The sequence below is a fragment of the Callorhinus ursinus genome, unplaced genomic scaffold (assembly GCF_003265705.2).
Source record: "Callorhinus ursinus isolate GAN/ISIS: 27379988/994484 unplaced genomic scaffold, GSC_fseal_2.0 scaffold9, whole genome shotgun sequence".
NCBI classification, from domain to species: domain Eukaryota; kingdom Metazoa; phylum Chordata; class Mammalia; order Carnivora; family Otariidae; genus Callorhinus; species Callorhinus ursinus.
In genome coordinates, this window is record NW_027397071.1 from 18921129 (window position 1) to 18942734 (window position 21606).

Sequence of the window (21606 nt, forward strand, 5' to 3'; positions counted from 1 at the left end):
CAGTTGACCACAAGTCTTCCCAAGGTGGATGCAGCAATAGTGCTAGCCACCAAGGTGAGCCTGGTGGGGTTTTGCCTAGCAGAGGTGAAAGCAATCTAAAGAGCCCTATCCCAAGTGGGAAGCTGGAGATCAGAGTCAGCATAAACTATCATTTTCCCAAGAGTGTGGATCAAGCGCCAGTTCATTGCCTCCTCCTCTATGTTCCATCCTGCTGTTATTTAAATGGACATGCCCCATTAATTCCCAAGGCATGGCCGTGGAAGAGCTGTATCCTATGATTTCACTGATCATAATGTAGATAAAGAGAAAAATCTAAATAGCAAGATCACATTTTATTTTTGCATCACACAAGTGACTTTTAAAGTATTACTGAGGAAACAAAAATTACCAGTGAAGTATGGTATTTGTTAAAATTAGAAGTAAACCACTAGCACAGGTCATTATTTAAAGATTGCACAGTAAGTTCTCAGCCCAGGTGATCTGGGTATTTATTTCACTGAAAAAAAACAACGTGTGTATGAATTGAACCACATAACATCATCTTAAAATATATATAAGCCTCATGATGAACATTTGAAATATTTGCTTTTCAAAGTTACATATTCTAATACAATATCCAACTACTCAGTTCACAAAAGGATAGATGACATTGACGTATTTGTATTTTATTGAAACTCTTTTTTGTGCAGTGTATGCATTTATTTACTGCAGACTCTTTAGCCCCTGGGATGTCTAACTTGGTATATTTTAGATATAATCTCCACGTGGCTGGATTAGTTTATTTGGTAATTGAAGCCAAAGTTTAAATTTAACATATGGTAAAGAAACCTACTTCTTTATTAAGGAGATTCAGATCATGGTCTAGTCCTTAAGGAAACTGATTCACAAATGAGAATCCTATATATTGTTTCAATCTCTACCTTTGGTATTGCACGTAGCCTTGGACAACCATCTCTGCAGGCTGTTTGTCTTTAGTGCCTACATTTGGAGAATCTTTTTGCTAAGTGAATTCCACAAGTCGAATCAGGAGAGTTCTGTGATAAGATTCTGGTGGACACCAGCACAACTTATTCTTGCCATCATGAGAAAGGTTTTCTAGGACTTAAAAGACTAAATATACTCTACCGGTGTGTCTGGGAGCAATGGGAACAAAAATCCTCCAATGCTGGCAATGTGCAATGCTCAAATCTCTAACTACTACTGACTTTTCTGTGATTGTAGGGTACAACTCTGAGTGAAAATCATGTATGTTGGAGAAAGGGCATAGTCAAAAGAACAGTACAACAGTACAAGTACCATGTTTCAGGGTATTCAAAATAGCACAAAATATATTTTAAAAGTGTGAGATTAAATGCTAATGTAGAAAAAAAAATCATGATGGAGTTATGTCACAGAAATAGAGCAAATGCTCTATTTCTCTGTGTTAAGAACTCCTACTATCCTTCAAGGTCTGTTGTTGCCCTGGTCCATTTTCTAAAGCAGAGCACCTAGGAAGAGAGAACTATTCCTCTTTCGTTTTGTCCCTATCCTTTGTAGTTTTCCTAATCATGGCCATTAGGCAGCTACTTATCTACTGTCTTTCTCTTCTTTTACATTGGCAATACTTAAAGTTTGGGATTTTTTAAAAAGATTTTATTTATTTGAGAGAGAGAGCGCCCGAGAGAGAGGTACGAGCGGGGGGGGGGGGGGGGAGAGGGAGAAGCAGACTACCCCATGAGCAGAAAGCCCGGTGGGTGACTAGATCTCAGGACCCTGGGATCATGACCCGAACCAAAGGCAGACGCTTTGCCAACTGAGCCACCCAGGAGTCCCTAAAGTTTGGGATTAAGTCATTTATTCGTACTCATGGTGACAGTTGCCTAACACATAAGAGACACACAGTGAATCTGACTAACTTATTGAACACACCAATTTCAGTTTTATCCTCAGAGTAATTTTTTAAAAATATGGGCTGATGCTGTATTGCAAGGGCCAGAAATTTATTTTATAAAAGGCTAGATAAGAAATATTTCGGCATCTGTGGGCCATATGGTCTCTGCGGCAACTTCTCAGCTCTTCCATTGTAGTGCAAAAGCCATCACGGGCGATACTTATATGGATGAGCTTGGCTGTGCACCAATGAAACTTTATTTCCAAGAACAGGCAGTGGGCTGGATTCGACCTGCAAGCTCTAGTCTGTCAACCTCTGTTTTAGTCTATTCTCTTTCTACTCCTTTGTCCTCATTTTTCTTTCTTCCTTCAATGTGTTTCCCCAATGCTACAGTGAGTTTCTGCCCCCATTCTCCCTTTCTTTTTCATCTGATAAATACTTTCATAACCGTTAAGACTGAGCTTGATGAGCCACTTCTTTATGAAATATTTCTTCACCTCCTAGAGAAGCATTGCCTTTCTGTCCTTTGGGCTCCCACTGTGGTCCTGTTCTATGATGGATCACATCCAATGACACTTGTGTAAATTGTTCTCCCTGGTTTTAGACTGAATGCCTGGTGATTAGAAATGAGTCTTACTCATTTGCATGTCTTCATTACCTAGCACATGCCTGATACGCGGTAGGTGCTCAACAAATGTTTGAATTGTCAGAAATCATTGATTGTTGCCGGGGATACAAGACACAGGCTACAGAGACAGGTTATAAAACATGAGTCTATAATTTCAAATAATATAATTTCACTTTTTTTTTTTTTACATTGCTATATCCTCAAAATCAACAACTGGCTCATAATCTAACCGCTTATGTCACGAAGCACCAGCATTTCAGTCTCTTCCACAGAAATCTTATTCTTTCGCTAAAAAAAAATGTAACTGGGATAAAAGTGAATTCCACATCTGAGGGATAGCAATTAGCCAAATCAGTGTCTGGGGCATTGCCTGTATGTAATTGGACTCATGGACTATTGCCTGTAACAACTACAATAACGATACCTAACATTTACCATGTTCAAGCTGCTTTGTGCAAAATAACCCATTAGAGCAGGCTTGGAGATCCAACAGCAACATACCACACCTCTTAGTCAACTGTGAGTTGTTGCCCATGCTGAATTTTATCGCTCCCGATGGACTGCACTATTCAATATCCTACATCCCACATTTGTGGCTTCATCTCTCAGAACAGAAAGGATATGCAGTGCTTACTTTCGTAGTCAAAAATGTTACTTTCGGTCTAGTCAGACCTACAAATTTTAGGATCTTTGAGACTGTGAGAAAGCATTGAGCTTTTCTTTTCTATTAGTTTTTTCTTACGTACTGATGAGAAATTATGGTGTAATTCTGTCTGGGCCTCCACTATGGAAATGAAATGGATTTTGAAAGCTCTGCTAAGTACTAGCAGCTTGGTGCTGTTAAAAGATCTGGAAGGATCTTTCAAGTCTGATTTAAGCCAACACCCACCTCTGAACTCCTTAGACATGTCATTTATTTCTAGTTTCTGCTACCAATTGCATTCAGGTGACTCAAACTATGTGTCTAGTCCTAATTACTCTCTGAGCACTAGACTAAACTTGGACACTATCATAAAGAAACTAATGCAGAACTGATTTAATCTCTTCCCAAAGTCAAACTGCATCTTTAAGATGTTCCTGGGAAAAAAGCCAATTCTGCCTTTCAAATTACAGATTAACTCTGTCACTCACTACCAAGAAAACACCTCCTGTGTCCTGTGAGACTCCCCATTACTGTTAAAATAGGCCCACCATCCTTCTAAAAGAGGGAGACAGTATAATATTTGTTAAGAGTGGACTCTGGAGCCAGTTGGATGGGTTGTGGTTGCCAGATAAAATATAGGAAAAATTTGAATTTTAGATAAATGATAAGTAATTTTTAGTAAAGTTTGTCCAAAATATTGCAAAGGACATATTTCTACAAAGAAATTATTCATTGCTTATCTGAAATTAAAATTAAAGTAGGTGTCCTGTATTTTAATTTGCTAAATTTGGCAATCCTAGATTCTACCACCAACATCTAACCTTGGCAAGTTACTCAGCTCTTCTGTTCAAGGGGTAAAATGATAGTATCTTCCTAATAGGGCTGTTCAAGGACTGAAATCATGTAACATTAGAACAGTGCTTGGCATAGGGTAAATGTTAGTGAATTTTATTTTTCTGATCATCCAGAGCAGGGATCAGCAAACTTTTTTGTAACAGGCAAGATATTAAATATTTTGGACTTTGCAGGCCATATGGTCTCTGTTGCAACTGTTTGACTCTTCCATTATAGTGCAAAAGCAGCCATAGACAATTCCCTAAACAAATGCGTATGGTCATGTTCCAAAAAAAATTTAGGCAATGGGCAGATTTGACCTGTGGACTATAGTTTGCTCTGATCTAGATTAAAGCCCTGTAGTAAATCTTCTACTATCCCTTATTGCATCCACCACCTTTTATTAAAATATTTATTACTGCACTCATCCCCTTTCATTATAACATTTCCTACTTTAAATAAACTACTGATGGACCACTATCACCTACTACTTGATAATTCTAATACTATTTAATATTAATAGAGTGTGGCTCATTTTTTAAAGGATTTCATATGAATATATACAGTGATATTCTAATTATATATATGTTATATAAATCTTTACAACAGCATCATAAAGTAGGTTAATAAAAATTTCCCCATGATATTTCTTGATTCTTTTCTTTGATAGATTCTACTCTTCTTCTGTGCATTATCTTTCACTTTCTTCCATGGTCCCCTGCAAGTTTCCTATGCTGCAATTTACCTAGACAATTTGCTCTACCCTGAATATTCCCCTGCCTTTCCTTTATAATTATGGATTTCTACATGTTCTCCCCTTATCACGATATGCTTTCTATCCCCTGTCTTCTTATCAATAGACTGTATTTTCATAGAATTAGTAGAAATGGAAAGATCAAGTTGTTAAAAATTTAAAAAACACTCTGTTGTCTCTACTCTGCTCATTTTATAATTGTGTGTATGAATGTATGTGTGTATGTGCATGTGCATGTGTGTGTGTGTATTCCAACTGGTTTGTACCTTTCTCTTTATCTACTCTGAAGTCATATCACTTCTTTGTCCAACGCTTAGGAAATAACAACCAATGTAACTAAGACCCAATTTGGCTTCATGTTTCTTGACTCCACTCTGACTGCTGTCAATGAAGGACTTGTGGCTCAGCACACTAATAGCTCTTCAACAAAGCAGGCTTAAAACCAGAAGAGAGGGGGGTTCTTTAAAGAAAAAAAAAATTATAACAGTTGAGAAATTAGAAGCCCTCTCTTATTATTGCATTGCTCTCCTTTCATCTTTAGACTTCTGATGTTTTCTTTTCATTTCTTCCTTGATGCCCTGAATGTATAACCAGACATTTTAATGAGATGTGGCTAGGTCCAGCCCTGGCCGATAATTAACTCCTTCCCCCCTGTCAGGCTGTCAGCAATTTTATGACATTTCTAGCCTCTGGGAGTTTAAGCGTAAGGCCCAAGTAAGAAAGTGTGTATCACCTGCACAATTTCTAGGATAAGTTGCTTTTAAATCATCAGTGAAGAATTCTACTTAAGAAATCAACTTCAGATAGATTCTGGGGATGGGGAAACAGAAAGAGCAGGGAGATAGAGGCTGAAATACAAAGGCAATTTTTAGCCAGCTTGGAAGAAGTATGATGTGACTTAAAGAGAAGATGAGGCCGGGAGAAGATTGCCACAACAATCACCACAAAGAACGAGAGACTATAGTTCCAAAGTCTCAAGTGAGACAAGGATTGAAAACATTATCTATAATCCTCCTCATCAGAAAGTAAATTTCACAAAGTGGGATGTGGAGTAGATAAAGTTCAAACTTCCAATATAGAAATCTATTTTTCCTCCAGAAATATAAGTTCAGGCTTTGGCAAGTTTTGCCAAATGTGTGCGTGTGTTCTGTATCTCCACACCACTCAGAAAGCATTGATTACATGACATTTGGAAATGGTTCAATTAGGTAGCTCAAAATGTCTGCAACATAAATTATACAACAAATATTGCTCAGAGAGTCTCCATTTTGGTTTTAAAACCTTGCCTGTTCTATTCCTTTTCTGTCTTCCAATGGCTGCACTTTCCCATGAACAGCACATTACTCTTCGTCCTACACACACCTTAATGAAATCATCACAGCATTTTGCCATTACATACAATTTTTAATAGCGGGTCTCAGACTACTTTAGCAACGAGGAGCCCAATTGTCCTTATCTGCCCAAGATAAGGTTTGGAAGGAGATAAGCCATCATATAATCAGGTCTTACTCTTCATCCACACCCTAAAACCTTTCTCTGTAAGATGATAGCTGAGGAAGGTGCCAGAGACACACAGACTGCTGAACCAAAGGGCTCAGAGTGATGAGACAAGAAGGAAGACTACCAGTTCCCAAAGTTCCCAAATCAAAAGTGCCCCTACAGGTCGCAAGCACTTCCCTGGGAGAGCAACTCACCCCAGCAGCAAGAATGGCAGCATTGGAGAAGGCATGGTGTCCCTAATGGTGATGTGGCCCTCATTCCTGCTTTCCTTCCTCAATCCCATGTGTTGGAACTCCATTGATTGGTCTCCTGGCTTCCCCTTTCCCTTCTTCTCAGCACTTTCATTTATTTGGTGGGGAACAACCTCTTTCCAGGGGATAGATTCCAGTGTGGGGGAAATCAGGTGTCCTATCCAGTCATGTCTTAACCTAGAGGTGGCCACTTGCCACAAGCTAGGCCAATCAAATGGTTCTGGCTTGGAATGTGAATATGAGTACAAGACACATGAGAGAAATGATGGTGGAGTCATTCATTCCAGCATCCCAGCAGCAGACCTTGGGCGTACAACTTTGCTATGAGAACATCCCCATATTTGCAGCTTCTCAGCCAGCGGAAACACTGCAGCACAGATCCACTCCCAAGCCTGGTATCTGGCCTTTCTGTAGATTCTGTGAGCTTCTAATACCCCTCAAGAATATTCCCTTTTTCGGGGCGCCTGGGTGGCTCAGTCTTTAAGCGTCTGCCTTCGGCTCAGGTCATGATCCCAGGGTCCTGGGATTGAGCCCGGCATCAGGCTCCCTGCTCTGCAGGGAGCCCGCTTCTCCCTCTCCCACTCCCCCTGCTTGTGTTCCCTCTCTCGCTGTGTCTCTCTCTGTCAAACAAATAAATAAAATCTTCAAAAAAAAAAAAAAAGAATATTCCCTTTTGCTTAAGTTAGCCATGATCAGCTTTTCCTGCTACAAGAGGGAAACCAACTGCTAGATGCAAGTTGGTTGTTAGAAACTGCTGAGAAGAATTTACCATACTCTCGGGGAAATTGTGTGTGTGTGTGTGTGTGTGTGTGTGTGTGTGTGTGTGCGCGCGCGCGCGCGTGCATGTGTTTCTGTAATGTATGTGTGTGTGATGAGGAAAGAAAAATGGGTACATTGACACTTTCATCTGGTGACTGGAGAAACTAATAGAGGTGAGACATTTTTTTCATGCTCTTCCCTATCCAGGCTAGCAACCACTATATATTTCTATGCTTCCCCATCAGATTATAAGGAAAAATTCATGGGGATGTGCTCTGCTGTGTAAATGTGTCTTCTCTCTTCAAACACCACCAGGAACTGTTAGCAGCATATTTTTGGTTCTTCATATGGCAGACAGTAGTAGTAACTTGCAATCGAGTGATAGCTTGTTGCCTGTCACTAGGCCATAGCAGGTAAAATCTTATGAGCAGTTATTGCTGTCTCCATATGCACCTACATTTCAATACCCTCCTTCCTTATGCCTGCCTTCCAAGCATCTCCCCAGTGTTAGAGAGCCAGAGTTCCTTCCACTTAGAGTGTTCTCACCAAACCTCCACCTTTCCAGGCCGAACTTACTCTTCAAAGCCCCAAGCCCAAAACACAAAAGAAAATGAAATTCCAAACTTAAGCACACTCTTCTAATTGCTTTATCTCTTCCTGCCTAAGTTTGACTCAAGCAGTCTGCTTTAAATGTCATTTTTTTTCCTCTGGAAAAAAAATTGCTTAAGGAAGGAAATTGTTTAGAAACTCCAGATTCCTCTTAACTTTACCATTAATTGCTGTATAACTCTGAGTGATCCACTACTTCTAGAAAATGGGAGTGAAAATATTAAGCATAAATGAAAGTTTCCTAAGGTGGCACTGAATTGCAATTCAGAGACTACTTGGAAAACTCCTGCCCATCTTTGGTTTAGAATGGAAGATGGGAAGTGGTGGGAGCCAACCATAAAAGTATTTATGTAAAAATCGAACAAATCTCTGCTCACTTAGCATTAGAAGAACAGTTTATGAAATATATTTAATAGAGTTAGTAGAAACATATAATATATACATTATTCTTCAGGAAATTCCTGAGATAATATTAGTAAGATTGTTCACTGGCCCACATTTCAAAGGTTTCTGTAGTTATTTCTGGGAAGAAAGAGCACTAGGTCACTCCTTGCACTTCTAATCCCTTAGAGCTTGATATATGTTATTTTAGTTCCATTCTCAATTTTTTAACATAGAGCATGCAGTTGTATTATGTTTATATGCCACATGTAATAATTCAATAATAATGATCTTAAATGTCTAAAACAAATCAGTATAAATAAATTACATTTTTATTTAAAAGGAATTTTGAGAAGTTTCTCCACGTTTCCTACTAATTTTTTAAAACATGTTTGGAGGTGTTACGAATACCTAGACTCCAGGGGAGCACTCAACTTTAACGTGCATGAGTTGTGGTAGAAGGTGTAAGGAATGGGGAAGAAAAAAGTCACAGAACATGGATAGACGTGACCACTGTCTAGATCACCTTTTTCTGACCCCAGCTAGTGGCCGGAAACAAGCCCCTGTGTTAATGTGAGACTTGTTGCCCTGAGAAGACAAAAGCACAGTCTTACAGTAGCCTCAGTTACCAACAATGATTACGATTTCAAAGGGAAAAGAAGGAAAATCACACAAGCAAAACATTTTCGATGATGTCCTTCTCATAATGGTGATCAGGGAATGAATTTTGACCATTATGTACTCTCTCACTCAACCATTATCATCTGAAAGTTCTTAAAAATGAATCTTGCTCCATGTTTACAAATGGTCGAAGCAAAAAAGGCATAGCACTTTATTCTTATTTTGGAAATTTTAACTTACACACACACACACACACACACACACACACACACACACACACACTGCATCAAGGTTCTGATAAGTGATCCCCTTTCCCTCCAACTCCATTTCTTGTTCTCACCTTCCTCTATGCTAATTAGACTTTAGTTGAGCACATTTCCCAAACTCCTTTTAAATTAGCAGTGGCCATGACCACTCCTTCTTCTTTTCTTCTTTTTTTTTCTCTTTCTTCTTTCTCTTACTCTTTGATTCTGCCTCCACACCTGAATGTGGTATAATTTAGAAATAAGTATAAAATTAGGGGTATGGATAAGGAAGCAAGGCAACTGATAAAAAATAACACTGGAGGTCTTGGGGAAAAACAGCATCCTCCTCATTTATGTCTTGTGAGGATTATCCTGAATACAGTGAGTTCCTCACCTTGTATGCACTGCATGGTTCTTACATTATCTTTCCTGGGTATTCTTGGTTGCCAAGTTAAACTGTAAATTAATTATGCTAGTAAACCACTACATAGGCATATTCTGTATATTCTGGATTTTTCTAAACATCTAGGAAATTGATTCTAAAAAGCACATGCTGACCATATATTCGATGGTTGATTGATCATTGATTGGTCCTATCAATGAACCAGGAGAAAGGCTAATGGATTTATGGATGAACAAAGAAATTGTATTATAGACGGTCAGAGTTCTGGAAGATTGTATTTTAGAAGAACAAGCTTTTTATTCAATCGTTCATTCATTCAACAAAGAGCTACCGAATTTATTATATTCCATTTAAAATATTTGATCCTAGAGTAAGATAAGGATGAAGAAGCATTCCTTATCTGTATTAAGGTAAATCCTGGAGGCTTATCCTCAGTGGTTGTATTAAAATGGCAACTGTTGGGGCGCCTGGCTGGCTCAGTTGGTTAAGCGTTTGCCTTCGGCTCAGGTTATGATCCCAGGGTCCTGGGATTGTGTTGCATATTGGGCTCCCGGCTCAGCAGGAAGCCTGCTTCTCCCTCTCCCCAACCCCGCCACCCCCGTCCGCTAGCTGTCATGTATATTATCAGAGGTAATCACTAAAGGTGGACTGAGGATGGTCATCCACAGAAGAACCGCTGGCCACCTTGAGAGTCACAACTGGGGAGGGCACTATAGACGCCTCCAGTGAAATCACAAAAGCTTCTATAAGAGAAAGAGTTAGTATTAAACATCAGCCAAGTCCAGAGAGTATGAAGCCATCTTAGAATAGCACTTCTCAAAAATGAAGTATTTTCCTGATCACCGTGCCACAACCATATTGGAAAAGAGAGCAGCTAGCGCGAAGGGCTGAGGACAGGGAATGAGGGCAGAGAACAACCATGCCCTCTTCCCAGAAGGCCGCTTAGCCAGTCCCAGGTGGGAGAGAAGGGGACTAGAGGTGAAGTGTTGATTAATATACTGGACTAGACATTTAAAATTGAGACTAAAAGAAACAGTAGGGCTCTTTATTATCTGGACATTAAGGGAAAACTTGTGAGATTGTCCATGTTTCTATGGCAAGGTGAAGACAACTCACACTGAGGACATTTCAAGGGTTACTGAGAGAAAAAATTAAAGATGCTTTTCTGATTACTCCCTAGGAATCCTGCTTGTTCAATATTTAGTACACAAGTGTACTGCTTCTTCCTAAGGCATGAGATTTTCTTTCTTGATTTGCTCTTTATACCCTCTCAATTGCACCCATAGCATAGAAAACATGATAATGTTTTCTCCACAATGAAAATTTCATTTTCCCAGTGTATTGACTTATTGCAGGTGTTAATTATGAAGCTGCACAAAGTTACAGTCACAAGTTTACACAGCCCAGAATTGCATAGGACCTGGCCCATGCACTCAATCTTGTATCTGCAGCATGTAAAACTGGCTTAGAACAGTTTCATGAGCAAGAACTTGGAGCAATTTCTTGTATGTCTCCTGAGAAAGAACTTTAATTGACCTCCTCTTAAATGCTCCTATCCTGTTCCCTGGGTTAGAATTCTTAAAAGAAGACGACGGAGGAGGTGGAGGGTGGAGGAGGAGGAGAAGGAGCAGGGTTTGTATCTCTAATTACCTTGCTTTAACAAGCAATTAAAATATATATTTATAATACATATACATCTAGGATTGGCTACAGGTTAGGCTGCTCCACTGTGACCAAAATATCGGTGATTTAAGCAAAATGAAAGTTTGTTTCTCTCACTTAGCGGTCTGAGCTTTTCTAGTCCAGGTCTGATGGATGGCTTACTCCATGGAGTTGGGACTAAATTCCTTTTGCCCTGCCCTATGCCATCTTTAACACAGGGCTTCCACCTTGTGATCTAAGAGAAGTGATCCAATTCGGTCATCATGTTCAAACTCCAGCTAATGAGAAGAGGAAAAGGAGTGAGGAGAAATTCTTTTTAAGTATGAGAATCAACAGTTATAAATCTCATTTCTGTTCACATTCCATTGGCCAGAACCTTGTCACATGGCTACTGCCAATTTAAAAGGAGTTTGGGAAATGTGCTCAGCTAAAGTCTTACTAAGATAGAGGAAGGGGAGAACAGAGAGATAATGGGGGAACAACTAGCCATCTCCCATTTATATACAAAGGCTTTAAAAAAAAAGTCTAGTATAAAAAAATTCATTTCAAATAACATACTTGTTTTAGAATAGGTCCTCCAGAAAGTAAAGCCTGGGGCAAGGATTAAAATACCAATGCTTGGGTTGGAAGGTCCTGACTGAGGGTGTCGAGGGTGAAGCAAAAATGGGGAAATGAGGCAAGGAAAACCTCAAAGAAACGCGATTTGATGCATTGCTATGGCTCAACATGTATTATTCTTTCATTATGCAGGACTTCTCCAAAGAACTGACAAGGAGAAATTGCATCTCAGAGCAGTGCACAATGGGAGAAAGCGGAAATATTATCTACCTGTTTCCTGCCCTTTTCTCACTTTCCAATAGTCAAAGTTTAATCCACTGGGAGCTAATGCTCTTGAACTTGTAAATTTTGTCATCTGGCCCCTTGAAAGTTGAGAGCCAAGTTGGTGTGGTTATAGCAATAGAAGAAAAAAAAAAGATAGGGAAAGAGAAAAAAAAAGATAGGGAAAGAGAGGCAGTTGAGGGATTCTAAGAAGGCACACCTAATATATTACATTAAGGCAAGAAATCTAATTCTTGGCCTTCATATCCAGATTCTCTTTTCAGTAGAAGGATTTCCCTTAGAATCACAGTTTTTGCCTTTCTCCCAACTTTCTCACTTACTGATCCCCATGGAAAGGGGAGTGATTTATCTGACAAGTAAATGTGGATGAAGGGACTGTGGCTCAGCCACATCCCCACATTTTTTGGTGACCTGCCTATTTGCAGAAAGTTCTCTGAGCAGCTTGGTGCCACCCAGGAAAGCGGGTGGTGGAGGCCCCGCCCCTGAAGATGCTGGCAGGCCTGTGGTTGTCTGGTGCCGACTCTAACCAAGGAGAGAGTCAGTTTCATTCTGAAGTTGAGTGCTGTGAGGTCTATTATTGCCTTGGAATTAAACTACACTCTCCAGTATCTGCTTTATCAGTAGGAAAGCTGCTAATTTTATTTCCATCTGCCTTCCTCTGTCTACCTCAGTACCTTCCTTGGATAAAAGAGAGTCGATCCATTAGCTCACCAGAAATTCAACAGAAAGAAAGAAAGAAAAACAACAACAACAATCATTTTCTCCATAGGCTCTTTGCTGCTATTTAAAAGAGGAAAAATTACATATGGTCATTGTACTTTTATTATCACCATAACTATAATTTATTGAGATCACCGGGTATGCCAAGCACTGTGGGAAGCACTGTAGGAACAACATTTCACTTCATCCCTACAACAGACCTGAAGGGTTTACAGAGAAACAAGCTGAGACCTATTTCTAAGGACTCATCAACTTATTCAACATATACTTATTGCCTACCTACTATGTGCCAGGACTAAATGAAAAGGCGGGTAGGTTTTACCCTCATGTAATATGGGGTTTCCCTGGGAGACATATGTTAATTATTCAAACAAAGAAATGCAAAATGGCAATAGTGATGAGTGGCATCCAAGAGAGGCATGGCGCGCAATACGGACAATGAAAAAGCAGTGACCAAACCGGGCTTGAGGCATGAGAGTAAGAGCGAATGAAAGGAAGTGTGTGCACAGTGTGGTGGGCTGGGAGATGGGAGTGGCAGAGAGGACAGGGCTCCAGGGGCAGGGACAGTGTGTACAAAGGCCCTTGTGCTGGAAGGAAGTATGCAGAAGACAGAAGACCCTTGAAGATGGCCATTCTGGCTAGAGTAAAGAGAATGAGAGGAAGACTGAGTAGAGGCAAGGTCAGACTGGATAGGGGCCAGCTTGTGTCTTTAGGTTCATTAAAGCACTTTTACTTTATTCTAAAAGGAATCAAAAGCCATTGGGTGGTTTACAAGTGTGTTGTGATGCAGTGAACCTGAATCTGACTCTGAATTTGGAGAGGAGATCAGAGTGAAAGAATGGATGCTTTTTATTAGTTAAGGAACTTTTGTCAGCATCCAGGTGAGAAAAGCTGGTGACGGTAACAGAAAGACATGTATAAATTAGAAAAATATGTACAGGATAGGACGGATGATATATGAGGCATGAGGGAAACCAAGGTGTCAAGGATGACACTCAGGTGTAAAGATAAGGTAACTAGCCAAGAGTCAAGAACTTAGTGTGTCTATTTACAAATGCAAGCTCTTCCCATTATAAAATAACCATAAACATTTCTGCTTCAAAACAGAGTTTCACTTAGAGAAAAAGAATCCAGCAATCTGCTCAACCAGGTTTATAAGGAGAGATTCTTTCTCTGTTTGCAGTATCTGCCTTTTAAAATCAGAACCATTTCCCTTTAAGAATTTTCCCAAACACGTGTTACTGAGACAGAAATCAATACAAAATTGCCCTGAGATACAGTTAAAACCTTGTCAAAATCATATAGTTATGCTGCATTTCAGATATACTCCTCCCTATGATAATTAAATATTTTTGATGAACAGATATACTTCGTGGACTTGCTAGACAGCACTACTTAATGTGACTACAGTTTTGAATATTTGGTGAGATTTTTCACATTAACCACAGTTCTAGTAGTTTATTATTGCCTGTGAAAGGTAAGAAAGAAAGGAAAGGTGTAGTTAGCCAAAGGCTGGTTTTTATTTAGCGGATCCTATTTTTGTATCTTCTTTTCTCACACTGCAGATCCCTAAGACAGATATAACTTTACCAAAATACCTATTGTGCTTTGCAGCTGGGTGATACATGCTTTCCTAGTTATGGATTCACAAATACCATGTCTTAGCTTAGCTAACAAGGCTTTTTTTTTTCTCTTAAATGAGGCAGAATAGTTAAGTGAAAGCTCCTTAATTTGAGCATGAACGCTTCATTCCAATTAAGCTTGAAGAATCAAAGAAAAGAGAGTTGATTTCATTTTTTTTCTGAAGTGAAAAGTAGGCAGCACACTCAAAGATGAAAACGGTACAGTAGCATCTGCAAATCACACATGTTTATTTAGAACTTAGGTCAAATGCGAAAAACTATAAAGTATGGTATGAAAAAATGAAACTAATACAAAATATAATAACACATTAACAAGTAAATGGGAAAAACACCAGCCAATGTATGTGTTATTGGCCTTAAACTTACAGGTGTTCAAAAGCCATCAATGGCACCATTTCACGATTAGCAACAATGAGCTATGCACCACTCTGTAATACTAGAAAGTAGCATACGATTACCATCACTTTTATTAATGTTTCTTCTGACCCTGTTGATAAAGTCGCCATTTCTAGAAACAATTTTACTGTTTGAGAAATGTTGACCTATAGCCAGTTAATCTATGCTACCACCTGTGTTGTTGGCTTAGTCCTATTGAATTAATTACTACTGTGTCTAATTAGCCAAGGACATTAGTTAGGGTAGGCTAGGACATGCTGGAGAAATATATTCACTCAGAGATCTCAGTCACTTTACACAAGCAGCATGTATTTCTCCCTCATGCTATATGTACAGGTCTGGTTGGGGATGGGTGGGCAGTGGGCCACTAAGGGACTCAGGCTGACACTTTTGCAACTATTTGGTGATGCTCCCATCCCAACAAGTAGCTTCCAGGGCCTGCCTCTAAGTACCTCAGACCTGCGTCATTGCCACTACCAGCCAGAACTCATCATCCAACTTCAAACTAATTTCAAGGGATGCTGAGAAAAGTAGGGAGCACATGGAATATTTAGTAAGCACTACTGTATTTGTTACACTCCATTAGCCAGGTCTCTACAACAGAAGATTGACCAGCTGGAAAACTTTGACTGAAATTTTTTTTTTTAAAGAAGAATCTTGAGCATGATTTCACAAGAGGAACGTCATGAAGTTTCAGCATTAAAAAGAGATTCTGTCTAGGCTGAAGAGGGAACACAATGGCCATGGTTCTTACAGAAGATTGATATAAAGTAATGAAGTAGTAGAAGGAAAAAAAGAACAATCTAAGATTCCACACCCATGGAAGAAGGAAGCTAAATAAATGAATTAACAAAGATGACCTTGAAAGAATAAAGAAAAAATGAAAATGGAATATAACATCTCAGCACCTTGTTTTCCTCATGAGAAGATTTGACATCACATGATGAATCATGGGATAATTCTGAATAAAGCAATGATACATCTGCAGGGAACTGAAGACAATTCCAACCATGGCATTTTAAACCAAGGAAAATCCAGGTCATATCAAGGGGCTACAATAACCTGAGAATTTGTGAAGGATTTGAAAATAGAGAAGAAGGTGTATATTAAAAAGATAAAACATAATTTTGGTGATTTAATGGATGTAAACGTAATTCAAAGAGTAGGAATGAACCACAATGACCCTGAAAGCTGTGTTACCATGGCGTGTGGGCATTTGAGGAAAAAAAAGGAGAGAGAATGCTGAATGTAGAGAACATAGGAGAAAAAAGAGTGTGAAGGAAAGAACATTTAGCTTCTTATATTTTTAAATTTGGCAACATGCATCTATATATGAATGGTGCAATACATTTTCCTCTATTTTACTTTTCATCACAATAATAGTGAAATAGCAATAATTTAAGTTGATTGTAAAGCTCTATGTAATTACTGAACATACATTATATAATTTTACATTCATAACATATTATGATCCAACTTATTATGACAAATTACGGCTTACAAATGACAAGTAACTTACCAAGATCAAACAGTTCATAAACTGGATTTGAGCCAGGTTTATTGAAACCAGAGACGGTCAATAAAACTTTTCCTTTTGACCTCTCTCTTTTCTTTTTTTCTTTTATCCCCATTTCCTTTTTTCCAACTTTTTCCCATCTATATATGCCACACTCTAGAGTTCTGAAAGCACCTATCCCCATAAAAAATAAAAACCAGGCTATATTGTACAAATTAAATTTGAGGGAGACAACCTAGGGAGTAAATGTGCAGGTCCTAATTTTTTCCAATTTAAATCCTATCGCAAAGCTTATTGGGTTTACTAGGGAAATGAAACAAAGAATGAAGGGAGAACACAAAGACCTCCATATTCAACTCAGACATCAAACCGTGACTTCACAATTACTAAACAACTAGCTGAAAAGCAAAATGGCAGCTTATCAATTAAGTAGAAATGGCTAGGGCCGCACAATCCATACACACATTATCAATTCTGGGAAATGCAAAGTAATAGATCATCTTGGGGTTTTAATTGTAGAGAAATTACAAGGTACTTTTCTCTTTTTTTCCTAGTCCCATCCAGGATTTCATATTTTCAGGTGTTTGTCTTGTATTTTAAGTTTTCATCTCTTAACTTAAGCTCTATGGAATAATATTTCATTTCATTCTGTTGTTTATTATTGCAAAATATAATATTACCCAGAGTATTTCAACTGCCTGATTAATTTCTGCTTTAAGTCTCCTGGATATTACTTTAAAGTTACTAAAAATGACTTACAGACTTCAATGAAATCCTACCTCCCTTTGCCCAACCCCAACTCCTGCTTTTCTCTTCCTTCGTTTATTGAACCTCAAAGTCAATAACAACCTTGACAAATGTTATGGCATATGCAATGGACACAATCTGATAAAGATGGCAGAAACCTTGTTGTCAGTGTCCTTCATAATACCGGGAAGTACAGCAAGATGTTTGGAAACCCCCCAAAGAGGAAAAGTGATTTTTACAAGTAGGTTACAATTTTTATTGACCTCCATCCTGAGTCCAATATCTTTGTTCTAAAGAGTGGAACTAGCCCTTATGAAAGAAAATCTCTTCATGTTAGAAATCCCAGCTGCCTTGTTTTCCCCAACTAAGTTATGTGTAAAACATAAAGAGAATTCTTAGATCTGCTGGGATATAGGGTTGCTAGGGTGACTGTTAAAGAAAGTGAGCCCGAGACTATCAGAGATCAATAAGAAAGGGAAGGCACTAGGGGCTAAAGTTAGAAATATTAAATCTTTGGACAAGACCTTTTCTCTAAAGCTTAGAGATCTAATTGGTTTTCTTGGTTTTATCTCTCAGCAATGGTTACCTAACACACGGACACCTCTTTTCAGATCATACACTTGTTATCTATCTCCTTTTTTTTTTTTTTGTATTTCTTCAAGACAGACATGAGATGAGTAAAAATTCATAACCAGGAAAGAGGTGCTGTTTCATATTCCATACCTCCCATTATCTCCTCATTGGGTCCTAAAATTTATCTTCTTTGCTTATTTCTTTCCTATAGTCCCTTCGAGAAAAAGAAAAATGCCCCTAAACTTCAACTAAAACCTCCTCACACTATACACAGACATCCCCAAGTACATAAATAATAATGAACTGAAACTGAAAATATCCTAACGCTATTGTAAAACTGTATTTGTCACTCTATGCAGTGATTCTACGTGGGAAGGAGGAAAAAAGAGGAAAAGGAATGAGGAGAAGGCATAATTGCCTCTTAAAATCCCTGACTAGAAGTGACTCATATAAATTCCATTGATAAGAACTCAGCACTTGACCATACCTGGATATAAGAGGGGCTGGGACTTACAGTCCCTGGTTGGGTAGCTGCATCGCAGTAATAACTTCATAGCGTACAGTCTATAACATAGATTCTATAGCATGAACAGGAAATCGCAGTTTCTGGTGGATAGCTGGCTATCTACAATATTGTTTAAATATTAACATAAATATAAATAAGTAAATAACCATAAATAAAATATAATAAATATGCAATTAAATCTATGATGTTATGCTACAGTTTGATTTATTTTTCTTGGCTGATTCCACCAAAGGTTTATTTATTGTAAGCTTATAATGTGACTAGACACTCTTCTAGGTATTGGAGATACAGTAATGAATAAAATAGACAAAAATTGCATCCGGCATGAAGCTTGCATCTTAGTAAGGTATAAGTAGAAACTAAGGTCTATAGTAAATTCTATAGTAGAATTAAAAGAGATAAGTGCCAGGAAGAAAAAATGAAGTGGAGAAAAGGGATAGGAAATGTGGGAAGTGACTTTTGTAGGATAGTCAGGAAGGGCTACTGAAAAGGTGCTATTTGAATAGACCTGATTAGGAAGAGAGCCATGTGCCATCAGGATAACAGTGCAAATGCAGCTGGCATATACAAGGAGCACAGAGGTCTTGTGTGGCTAGAGTGGAGTAAATAAAAAGGAGGGTTCTAGAAGATAAATTCATGAAGAGAGAGGGTACATCATAAGGTCTTATACCTAGATAAGGACTTTGGCTTTGACTCCAGAGTAAAAGTTTATGTGAAGGTTTTGAGCAAAAGAGTGGCATGTTCTCCCTTACATCTTAACAGAATCACTCCGGGGGTAGAGCTGAAAACAGACGTAAGCAAGACAAGGTAGAAGCCTGTAGACCAGTTGGGGGAGTATTAAAATAATCCAGGTAGTCAATGATGGTAGTTTCGATCAGGGTGCCAGCACAAGCAGTGGTGAGACGTGGTTGGGTTCTTGGTATGTTTTCATAGAGCCAGAACGATTTTCTGAGCATTCAGATGTGGGCATGAAGTAAATCAAAGAGTCTAATGATTTTTGATCTAAGCAACTGAAAGACAGTGTTGCCATTGAGGGAAGAGAAAAGCTGTTTCAACCAGGTTTGAGGGGTGATAGAAAAAGATCTATTTTGAACACGTTGAGGTGCTTATTAATCATCAAAGTGGGGATGTAGTCTAACAAACTGGTTATACAAATCTGAAGTTCAGGGGGAGCAACTGGAGATTAAATTTGCGGATTTCCAAGTTCTAGCAGATCTTTACCTCCATGAGACTGAATGAAATCACCCAAGGACTGAGTGGGTGAAGGAAGAGAGCCAGAGCTCAGCAAGGAAGGACACCAATGCCAGCAAACTGGGGGGAATGACAAAATAGGTGTCTGATTCTGCCGATATGGAAAAGTGGACTCAGAATAACCAAAGGTTCCCAACATTCTGATGATAGGCCCATCCTTAAGAAAAGTACTCAGAACAATTGCAGTTAAGAAAAGTAAATGAATTATATGAACTATTTTGGCAAACCTGTAAATGTTAGAATACATACAAATAATTATAGTTACATAATTTCTTGGACTTCATTTTACTGACAAATTATGACTTTCAATGGACTTACTATTGATCCATTTTTATTTCGACTAACAGGAAATTTCCCAGCACTAGCTTACCACCACAAAAATGGCAAATTTCCACAAGGCGGATGCTCTAGTACAGTCATTTTCTATGATGCCATAATCTGGATGAAGAAGAGAGCAAAAAGAGAACAAATTTGCCAGGCAGAGATACAAGAATAAAATCACCATCTATAAAATTTAGAGGATTCCAGGGGTGCCTGGGTGGCCCAGTCAGCTAAGTGTCTGCCTTCGGCCCAGGTCACAATCCCAGGGTCTTGGGATCAAGCCCCGTGTCGGGCTCCCTGCTCAGCAAGGAGTCTGCTTCTCCCTCTCCCTCTGTTGCTCACCCTGCTCATGCCCTCTCTCTCTCTCTCAAATAAATAAAATCCTTAAAAAAATAAAAATATATAAAATTTAGAGGATTCCAGTCTAAAAACTTTAACCTTAAAAAATCCTATTAACTATTCATTTTACCAAATTCCATTTTTCCTTCCTAAATATTACATATTTTTCTATTTTCCTCTGTATCTCCAATTAGTGAAACTTTAAGACAGTAATACCCATGTGGAAAATGCTGTGGGCATTAAATCACAAACAAGGATACTCATGCTATTTTAAATAAAATTTTAAAAAGAGACTGGGAAAAGTATGTAATAATAATAATATTATAGCTAGTACTTACATAATGCTTTCTATGTGTTAGGTACTTTTCTCTTGGGAAGAGTATTTCTTCTTCTTCTTCTTCTTCTTCTTCTTCTTCTTCTTCTTCTTCTTCTTCTTCTTCTTAATTAGTACTTACATAATGTTTTTTATATTAGGCCTTTTTCTTAATACTTTATATCTATTTAATGTAATCTTCATAATAATTCCACAAGAAGGTATGATCTGTATTTTGCAAATGAAGAAACTGAGGCACAAAGGGGTTTAGTAATCTAAGATCTCACTGCTCATAAGAAATCAGGATTTGGACCCAGACAGTCTTGCTCCCAAATCCCAGCTTTTATCCACCATGGTATGCTGCCTCTGAGACATCATTATCCTCAAGTTTTTCATTATTTCATTTACTTTCCATTTTTAAATCCTGTTCTTGGCCTAATAATTCTTTCTACCTGTTGATTAAAAAAAAGATTTCCTTGAAAGACTTCTAGTACTTTTGTCATTCATTGTCACAACAGATGGGTCCATTGACCACAATTCATTAACTTCATTCACTCATCCAATTAAAAAAAAAACTGACCATCCAAAAAAAAGCAAAACAAAAACACCCCCCAAAAACCCAAACAAATAAAAAAACCCAACTATTGACTATCCAATTTGTGACAGAAATTGAATTAGGTAATAGGATTTTTCAGTCAAAAGAGTGTAAAGGGGTGTTAGGCATGTAAATGTGATTGGAATTTAGTTTGACAAGAGATAAACATCTACACTGGATCCTTTTGGACCAAAAAGAGGAGGGACAAAAATGAATTACTCCAATCCTAGTCCTAGAACTAGGAGAGGAGTCAGCCATTTGATGGAGAAGGAAACATAAAGTAAAGGCAAAGACAATGGAGTCAGCAAAGAAATGGAAGCATAAACAATTACACTGAATTAGAAAAATGCCAAGTAGTTCAGCTTTATTGATACTCATATTCGTAATCGAAGTTATTGAGTACCCACTAGGTGCCATACACTGTGGTAATATTGAAGATTCAAAGAATAAGACACAGTCTCTAGCCTCAGAAATTTATAATCAAGTCATGGGTAACTCTTTAGAAGGGACACAGTGTCTTTTAGCATAAATCTCTTAAGACATTTTCAATTGTCCCTGTTTAATTCTAGCTTCTCTTGAATGGCGAAAATCAGTACATTATAATATTTGGGGATGTAGTCCTTGTTTGGACAATATTCACATTTCCACTTAGTGGTCTTCCCAAGA

The 21606-nt window shown here is 38.4% G+C and overlaps 1 protein-coding gene across 1 annotated transcript in view; it reads right to left on the bottom strand.

Annotated features, from left to right (window-relative positions):
* LOC141373456 (uncharacterized) overlaps positions 1 to 21606 on the bottom strand; it is a 322863-nt gene that overhangs the window by 7251 nt on the left and 294006 nt on the right. Inside the window, exon 4 of the mRNA XM_073896817.1 lies at positions 9191 to 9332. The gene's annotated coding sequence lies outside the window, so the exon portion shown is untranslated. The remainder of the gene's footprint in view (positions 1 to 9190; positions 9333 to 21606) is intronic.